Source organism: Cyprinus carpio, chromosome B5 (genome assembly GCF_018340385.1).
Source record: "Cyprinus carpio isolate SPL01 chromosome B5, ASM1834038v1, whole genome shotgun sequence".
NCBI classification, from domain to species: domain Eukaryota; kingdom Metazoa; phylum Chordata; class Actinopteri; order Cypriniformes; family Cyprinidae; genus Cyprinus; species Cyprinus carpio.
The window spans coordinates 1,226,464-1,234,939 of NC_056601.1; the positions used below are offsets into that span (position 1 = coordinate 1,226,464).

Sequence of the window (8,476 nt, forward strand, 5' to 3'; positions counted from 1 at the left end):
CAGAGAACATTCCCTGTTAGCTGAGCCTTTGTTTAAACTTAACTACTGTACTGTCCTTTTTGACTCTGATGTGATTAGTGTGGACTTTTTCGCCCATGGCACACTGTCCAAGCTCTCTTCACCTCCGCAGGCCATACACACGTCTTGATCCTTGAACTAAAGTATCACTCTTAATGGACATGGACACAGAGCAAATTAATGACACTGACAGCATCACCTGTGATAAGGGCATCACCTTTTCCCACTTTGCACTTCTTTTCTCTTGTGCTGAGACAGCCTGTTCCAAAGAGGCTTGTAGGCTTTAACACTGAAGGATACTCTCCAGTCTTTCTGAGGAGTTCAGCACGGCTCTGTGTTCCTCCCAGTGGCTTTACATAACCCACACTGATGTAAAGAATGAGACGCAGAGGCTGTCGTTTGAAACACAATTACTCCTGTGAAGTGGGCCTCAGCAATGTCATCATTTCCTATAACCACATGCCTTCAACAGCTATAGATCTGCACAGAGCCTAACGCATTATGGGAATTTACAATATCAAATGAATGCCAGAGCTATGAGCTTTCCATTTATTATCATTATATGTTTAGGCATGCACGGGCAGGTTGCTTTTGTGTGTTCTCAGTATTTAAAGTGACAGGGAGAGAATTGTTATTAGGTAGCATGGCAACAGTAACATAAGGAATGCTGTTATGCAATTGTAAGTACTATTTAATATTTCCACCAAGTTTTTTGAAACTGTTTCAGTGCTCTTAAAACTATTCTCCCAGATGGTCTGTTTAATATTCTAGTCGCATAATCGCATAACACATTCCTTTTGCGTCGAAACAGGGTAGCGTGAGGCTTCTCCAAGGATAGACTAAACAAATGTCCTTTGTGCTCCTGTGGTGTGCTTTTATTTGCCACCTGTGTGCTCATTTCTCAGAAGCAATGAAGCGAACATATGCACGTTTGTATTTGCCTAAAGGGGATTTCGATGTATTATAGAGGGAGTATCGTAAGATACTGTTTTTTTTTTGTTTTTTTGTTTTTTTAAAGCATGAACTTTTTCAAGTATTACTTAAATAGTGTAGTGTGAGGTAAGCTGCTTTAGTTAGGCGGGATACTCATAATTAAAAGTAATTCAGTAAAGTTGCCCTCTTGAAAGTAGTTTGCATAAATAATTCTATCAATCCAAAGCTATGCACTTACTTATTTTGCAAATTAAAAACAAATGTTTTTATTTATTTTAACCTTTTTATGGGTATTTTTCTATTCTTTAAATTTATGTCATCTTTTATGAAAAATCTTACATGAAAAAAAAAAAGTAAAATAAGACAATAAGTTCAAATTCAAATGAAATCAGTATCAACAAAATCCATCTTTGCACTGCAGAGGTGGCAAAAAAACAAATGCATAAAGGTTATGAGATTAATGTTTTAATTATAAGATCTTGAATACAGAAATATGAAATGTGAAAAACTGAAAAGATTCTAGTTAGTGATTAAATGATTAAATGTAGAGTGAATCGATTCATTTGAACAAATAATTGATTCAGTAATGAACTACAGTAAGTGACTATCCATGAATGGGGGGTTGAATCACTGACTCGATTCATATATTAATAAAGAAGCACTTGAACACCAGTGCTACATTTATAGGATGCGCATCAGTTCTCCTCTGAGAACTATTTTCATTGACAAAATACAGCCAAAACAGACCACATTGTGCCTAAAATGTAAGTCACTTGACTGGTTTAATAAACTGTTGCATAAAGCCAATATCACATTTGCACATTTGCGAAACAAAATTATGGAAAATGTGGAAAAAATGCAAAATTGTTATGCGATGTACAGTAGGTGCATTTTAGGATTTTTAGTTTTTACTTTGATTGTTGTGTTATACAACTATTTGTGAGCTTTCAAATATATTTTAAAGTCTGTCCATTTTTTTTCTTTTCACAGTCACACTGCAGAGTCTCATATATTTTATCAATGAATCATTTATTTATAAAAACATACTGATTCAACAATAGAGAATGAACATGATCATATACTCTCTAAAAGAAATCAATGTTGCTGCAATGGAGTGTCTCATTTGGAGTCCCCGGGGCTCTGGTCTTGTGGTCCATAATCTTTCCTTGATCCATCCTCTCTTTTAGAAGTTAAGCCCATAATACCTGCAACCCACATCTGTTGTATATTAAATATAAAATATGTTCAAATTTGACAGCTCCTTGGCTTTCATTGTGGAAGGACAAATTACGTGTTGTTGGAAACGTTCAACTTCTAAATATAAAATGGTAAATAAAACCATAAAAAGCTTTTTCTACATTATTTTGATCACGTCTATAGCACTGCTCAGTTCAGTCTCACTGGTTCAAAATCCTGCTCCACTAAGCTATGCATTAAAAATCAAATGCATTCTGAATGGCTGTAATCGTGTCAACATAATCCATAAACCTCACTGATTATGGTCCTGTTGAACATAATATGCCATTTTTAGTAACCAAGCATGGTCAATGTGAAGTCGATTCACTCTTTAAGGTAACGGTTCTTTAAACTGTGTTTAAATGCGGCTCATATGTTGTGGCTTTAGGCCCAGCAGGGGTAGAGCAGTGGAGGCAGAGCTTTCTGGCATGTCTGGCTCAGACTCAAGCAGATTTACTGCAAATGAGATCATCTATCAGCAGGGGAGAGGAAGGATGTGGACAAGGGCATGGAGGACATGAGTGAGGGAGCGGCCGGAGCAGAGACCTCTGCCCAAGAAAGGACACATTCTTTCAGCCTCTGTCTCTTTTTCTACCTCTTTTAAAGAATTATGAGATGGAACTGGCCTGTGGTATTTCATAGTGGAGGGAGCTGGCATTCAGAGATGCATGCACTTTTACATTGAAGTGAAGCTTGTGACGACGGTTTTTTATTTTATTTCGGGCATTTGCCTTTATTTGAAAGAATAATAGAAACTGAAAATAATGCATAATGCAAATTTCTGCTTTTAATAAAAGACCACTCTCGCTGCTGCTGCTGCATTACAATAGTCCAGTCTGGAGAGAACAAGAGCTTGGACAAGGAGCTGTGCAGCTTGCTCTGATAGGAAGGGTGTAATCTTCCTAATGTTGTATAAGGCAAATCTGCAGGACCAGGCCGTTGTAACAATATGGTCTGTGAAGCTTAACTGATTGAAGCATAACTGTTTGTCTGTCATGGATGGAGTTTTTGTTGATGTACTAGTTTGTATAGGGTGGTTGTGGTGGTTTTGTGGGTTGGCTGAGACCACAGGCAGCTCTGTCTTAGCAAGGTTGAGTTGAAGGTGATGGTCCTTCATCCAGCTAGAAATGTCTAGGACAGGCTGCAATGCGAACAGCTACTGTCGGATCATCTGGTTGGAATGAGAAGTAGAGTTATATGTCTTCAGCATAGCAGTGATAAGAAAAGCCATGCTTCTGAATGACAGATCCTAATGACGTCATGTAGATGGAGAAGAGAAGTGGTCCAAGTACTGAGCCTTGAGGAACCCCAAAAGCAAGAAGTTGTGACTTAGAAACCTCACCCCACCAAGACAGAGGATCAGGGGGTTAACTGTGCCAAAAGCAGCAGACAGATCCAGCAAGATGAGTACTGAGAATTTGGAAGCTGCTCTTGCCAGTCTCAGGGCTTCAGTAACCGAGAGCAGGACAGTCTCAGTTGAGTGGCCGCTTTTGAAGCTAGATTGGTTGTTGTCTGGGAGGTTGTTCTGTGCAAGGAACATAGAGAGTTGGTTGAACACAACTCACTCAAGTGTCTTTGCAATGAACGGAAGAAGGGATACCGGTCTGTAGTTTTCTAAAAGTACTGGATTTAGAAAGAGGTTCTTAAGCAGTGGGGTTACCCGAGCCTGCTTATATGCTGTGGAAAATGAACCAGTGTAAAGAGAGGTGTTGATCATGTGAGTAAACGCAGGTATGACTGAAGAAGAAATGGCCTGAAGTATGTGAGTGGGGATTCAGGTTGGGTATTGATTGGGTTTTTTTACGATACCGGTGCCATTTGGATACTTTTAAAACGGTACCGGTGCCTAAATGGTGCCTGAACAGATACTTCAAAAAAAAAAATAAAAAATGGAGCCACAAAAAACTATGGATAACATATAGATAAAATTTTCTGTTCTCATGTCAGATGTGTATGTATGCATATAAGTATATTTATGTACGAGGAGCACCTTAAAAAAAAAAAAAGAAAAAAAAAAAAAAACCCGCAACAAATTCCTTGTGTATTTGCGCACATCTGGCAAATAAAGCTAATTCTGATTCTGAGAAGTTATCAGAGAAGTTCTGATAAGTTATCAGACGGCGTTACAGCAGGACTGAGGTCGTGAGCCATGTTTCAGACAAACAAAGGATGTTACAGTCCCTTATGTCCCGTCGGAAACTTATCTTGTCTCTAAGATCGTCCATCTTATTCTCCAGAGACTGGACACTGTAGAGGAGGACTGTGAGCTCTTTTCCTCAGTCTGTTGTGAATCCCATCGTGTTTCCCACATTGTTTTTTTGATCCGTCACCTCGGATGGTTATTTAAGTGGCCATTGTTCATCACTGCGTTCTGGAGAATCTCATATGGCCACGATGGGTTGAAGGATAAAGTGCCCTGAAACAGGTCAGTGAAGCGGTGTCCAATGTCCAAAAGTGTTTCTTTGTCGTAAATGATCAGTGCAGACTTTATGTGTGTTAAAAGAAAAAGCAAAAGTAAGTTAAAAAGTAAATAAAAACACAATCTAAGCAGAGCGAACCGGACGGTGTCCGAACTCAGTGGCGCCATCTTTGTTTTTTGTGTGATGTTAGAAGTGATGAGGAAGTGGTCTGAGGTGTGTAATGTCATAACTAAAGTGTTGTCAGTGGAGCAATAGTGTGTGTAGATAAGGTCCAGTTGGTTACCTGATTTGTGAGTAGCTGTAGTAGACACTCGCTTGAGATCAAATGAGGTGAGGAGAGTAGAAAAACACAAGTCTTGAAGTGTTGAAGTCAGCAGCCTGGGGTTTTTCTAGGTGCATGTTGAATTGTCCGAGCAGTACCAGATGAGTACTGTCCTCAGAAAAGTTTGATAGTAGCACATCCAACTCCTCCAAGAAGTTACCCAGGTGACCTGGGGGACGATAAACAACTACAAAGTGGATTATAACAGGGTGGGTAATAGTAATGGCATGTAATTCAAATAAACTGTTGCCTGTAAGAGATGGTAGAGGATCAAATTTCCATTCATTTGAGATAAGAAGACCAGTACCTCCATCCCTCCCAATCACGTGAGGTGTGTGGGAAAAAGTGAAATTAGTGGAGAGGGCTTCAGAAGTGGTAGTGTCCTCGGGTACGATCCAAGTCTCAGTTAGGGCCATGAGGTTGAGAACGGAATGAGTAGCAATAGAAATAAATTCCGCTTTGTTTACTTTGCTTTTTTTTATTAAATGAGAAAATATATGAGAAAATAAAACAGTATATGTAATCAGCTAACTGCTGTGCAACATCTTTGACAAAGCCTGAAAAAAAAAAAAACTTTCATTACCACTAAGTGGGGAAAAAACTTTAAGCACTTTGCCTGTAATGAACCTCTGTTACGTTGTAATGTCACATCTTCTCTGGATTCTGTGGGCTGTACTTTAATTCTCATTTCTATGCAACTGTGCTGCCGATAAAATCTTCCTGAGATGACTTGTGTTTTTCTACTAGGCGCAAAATGAGAAGATCTCTGAAGTTGATGACGATCTCGTTCACAAAACCCCTCCACATTCTTCACAGGAATACGAGGTGTGAGGCTTTATCTGCAATGCTCTAACACATGCCCAATGACTATAACTCTACACACTGTTCCTGTTTCTGCAGCGGAGTGAAAAGTATGAGACGCACATGGCATAGGAGCAAACAAAAGTGTTAATTAAAGTCAACCGATTCACTGTGCAAACAGATGCAGGTCCTATGTGGAATGTCACATTCGGAGAATTGTGCCCATTTCTAGCCTTTCAGATTATAAATTCAAGGGGTCATTCTAGAGTCCTTGCCCTCATTTTTGTGTTTATGAGTTACTGTTTAAAAATGTGAAATTTTAAAGAGCTAAACAATTAAGATGGCCAGTGCTGTGTTGTCAGTACAAATTATTTGATGATCATTTACATGCGTTTATACGCACAGAACATTATAAGATTATGAATTTTAAAAATTAGAAAATAATTGATGCCAATTTTGCACTTTTGCTGATTGAATATGTCACTATATAAGTAGTATTTACAAAGTGGCATTATTATCCATATCTTGAGCCCTGTTTATGGATATTTCCAAGACCTTCTGATGAATTAATGCTCTTTGGTTCATTTTTATTGTTTTATCCCCCCATAAAAATTGGCACCAACGTGGAAGAGAGAGGACACGGTTCTTCAAAAACACTAAGGATAGGATTCCTACTGTGCACTAATTATTGTTTATGTCTGCATCAATATGCTGTTACAGTTTAGCTCCAGTGAGTGGCATTCCACAGATGCTGTAGTGAAGCATTGCTAAATCACTGGATTGCCTACTGCATATAATATGAATATGTATGTTTGCATAAAATATGATTATGCTTTTTAGATCTGTTTGACTTAGTAAATATTAAAACGGCATACATACAGTGTTTCTTGAATAACCCAAAAATGGAAAATCTCTTATTGTTTACTCACCCTCATGTCAATTCCAAACCTGTATGATTTTCTTTTTTCTGCAGAACACAAAACAAGCTGGTTGGAAGCATGTTGGTAACCAAACAGTTTTGCTTATCTATTTTCCACTGTATGGACAAAAGACACTGAGACATTTCTCAAAGTATCTTTTTATATTGTTTCACAGAATAAAGAAAGTCATACAGATTTAAAATAACATTACATATTAGGCTGTCATGCCGGGGCTAGTTGTCACACCTCTATTGCATTGACCAGTTAATCAAATCATTATGAGGGAAGAGTTTAATTAAAGACATGCACAAGAGAACACAAAAGACTTTAAATTCTTAAATCATAATGAGAAGTACTGACATTTTAGTATAACGTTTTCTGGCGGTGCCCTCAGTAGACACCAGCACAGCTCTGATTAAGTTTAAAGCACAATAAGAAATTCATATGTAGCCAGTAATTTAAATGATAAACTGTGTGTTCTTGCAACAAGACCTATTATTATCTGTTCTTCCTCTCCACCCCACTCTCGCCGCCTGCGTTTTGCCCAGCGGCTATGCTTTCAACCTGGCAGGCATCACCGATGGCATTTGGTTTGTGAGGGAATTTAACACAGTCTCACGACAGGCAAGAGTGCTGTGTCCCTCTCTAACCATCTACCTCTCCTTCTTTTTCTGTGCATCATAAAATGGTTGACATTTATGACAGACACGACCGTAGCCAAGCGTGCTGAAATATTCATACTCATTCTCATGAAGACTGGCATTTTTGAAAGGAAAAATGCAACTGTTGTGGCCGCTTTCAATGAAAGTTGCGAGAGGATAAGGTCTCCGTTCTTGTGCCTATAAAGAGCTTTTTGTTCAGTATTGCTTCAGTTATTTTGTTAACTTTACTTTTGGCCTTGATGAAATATGTAGCTGATGTACTACTTAAAAATGCCATAGTTAATAGAGTGCCAACCCGGAAGTTAGAATAATACTGGTTCCCTCGAAAAAAAAAAAAACCCCACAAAGATTATTATTGCAGAAAATGAGCTCTGTGACCAACAAATGCTTAGGATTCTTGCATGTTTTGTTCAACATAATCTTCACAATTTAACTAAATGTTTATACATTTTGATGCCTAAATACAATCAGTAGAAGTAAAAAGCTAAACATTTAAACAAACTACACCATGGTTGCATAACTTTAGTGTCACCACCAAGCTTTTCAGTCTTTCTTAAAATAAATTTTACCTTTTTGTTAGAATAGTTTTTAAGAGCATTATTAAAATAAATCCTGTGGAAACACATGCAAGATGACTAGGGTATTTTTCTCAAGAGTCAAGAGGCATGTCCATTGGCTCTCAATTTAATCTCATTACTAGAAAACATGAGATATTAAAGACATCTCATTTGTGATTTGTTGTGATTTGTTTTTTTTTCATACAGATTATTAAAGAAATAGTTGAAAATTATGTTATAATTTATTTGCCTTCAAGTTGTTCCAATACGGTATTAATTCTTTTCTTTTGCTAAACACAAAATTATATATTTTGACGGCCCCCATTGACTTCCATAGTATTTATTTATATATATATATATATATATATATATATATATATATATATATATATATATATATATATATATATATATATATTATGTTTGGTCACCCATATTCTTCAAAATATATTTTTTTATGTTCAACAAAAGAAAACAACTCATACAGGTTTGGAGCAAGTTGAGGCTTCAGGAAAGTGGAAAAAAAATTGGTTTAAAATTTACATTTACGCATTTGGCGGACACTTTTATACAAAGCAATTTACATTGCATTCAAGTTATATATGTT

The 8,476-nt window shown here is 37.4% G+C and overlaps 1 pseudogene; it reads right to left on the reverse strand.

Moving 5' to 3' along the window:
* Positions 1-2,830: 2,830 nt before the first annotated feature.
* Positions 2,831-7,303, reverse strand: LOC109090185 (annotated as a pseudogene).
* Positions 7,304-8,476: the final 1,173 nt, after the last annotated feature.